The following is a 1,630-nucleotide window of genomic DNA, read 5'->3' as shown; positions in this document are numbered from 1 at the left end:
TGCTTTGTGATTTTGTAGGGTTCCCTTTATTTTTATTTTCTATTTCCCCTGCATAACCACCAGCCCGCATAACCATCGGCCATTGCTCTGGTACAGCACTCTATTCTTTTTTTTTTTTTTTTTAATTAAATAAACTCTACATCCAATGTGGGTCTCAAACTCATGACCTGAGACCAAGAGTCTCATGCTCTAATTACTGAGTCAGCCAGGTACACCCAGTACCCCATTCTTGAAGCCACCTCACCACTAAATAACAGGACTTTTATGTACACTGATTATGTATGCATAACCCAGTCAGAGAATTTCACACTTACTCAAGGAATCAGAGCAAAGATGTTTCCCCAGATGAGTAGCTAAACTATGGTTACCAGAGCCAAAAGCACTGGAGCAGAGTTATTATCTTCTAATCGTTGGAGATGCATCAGGCAATTTTTATCAGAAGCTTCATAAAGCAAAGGTATCCATGAGGAATAATCACAGACAAGCCTCACCTATGGAGCATTCACACAATATGCTTCAGTGAATATAGGACACTGATCTCACCCCACTGGCTTAAGAAATAAGCCAGATTTTTCAGATTTAAGAAATAGCTTAAAATTAAAAACAAACCACATATTACATATGCTTGAAAGTATATATATCCTTCAACTAGAAAACACTGTCACACATCTCTAGGACAGTGAGGTTCGTAAAAATTGGTGTCATGTCAGCTAGCTGTGTCACCCACACCAGGCCTGTCCTCCTGCTTCTACACGTAGGCAACCAGTGCCCAATAAGAATAAAGTTTATTAATTTGGTCAATGCCATTGTTTCTCATTTAAATCCTCCTGTAAACATAGAATATACATTTCCTGCTTACATTGTCTCAATTTTTTTTTTCAAAAGTCTGGCATGACGGGAAGGTCACTAAGCGTAAAAAAAAATGGGCAGTGAAGTAAACTGCAAAGAATATTATGAAATTGTTGTTCATTTTTGCTTTTTTTTTTCTTACTTTGCCCTCCTCTGAAAGTAACTACTGAATTGCTTCATCTTTCCATCTGTCTACACACAAGCTGTTTGTGTATATTAAGATATATAGCTAATATTCCATTGGTTACTTCACACTTAACACTAAATCTCAACAGAAAAGGAAAAAGAGATTTCCTGTCTTTTCCCCCAAAGAAGTATGGCGAAACTATTTTCCATTATTAAAAGCATAAGAAAAAAAAAAAAAAAAACGGATTCAAGAGTCAAGAGACTATTTTTGTATGTGAAGAAAATGTATTTTGGCCAGGCATTATAATATCAGTAATTCCCTTTGGAAACCAAATTTCCACTCTGTCATCGTGCCTCTGATGATTAAGAACTGAGTCAGTTGAACATGATGCCTCTGGAATGCCAACTGGCTGTGGAAATGTGAAGAAGCCTGTGTGGTCACTGACACTTGAGCGGCACCCACAGTCCTAAAGAAAGGGCCATCCCAAGAACACTTCCTGGGTGCTGAGTGATGTCACAAGCAGGTAGAGCACTGCTACTACTCAAAAAGGAAAAGAATGTGGCTCCACCTTGCCAGGAAGAGGAATCCGGCCAGCTTCCCACGGGCAATTCTTTCAAGGTGAGTCATCCATACTTCCTCAGTACAGGTGAAGTT

This window comes from Canis lupus, chromosome 4, assembly GCF_011100685.1.
Source record: "Canis lupus familiaris isolate Mischka breed German Shepherd chromosome 4, alternate assembly UU_Cfam_GSD_1.0, whole genome shotgun sequence".
NCBI lineage: Eukaryota > Metazoa > Chordata > Mammalia > Carnivora > Canidae > Canis > Canis lupus.
This window is presented reverse-complemented; position numbering follows the sequence as displayed.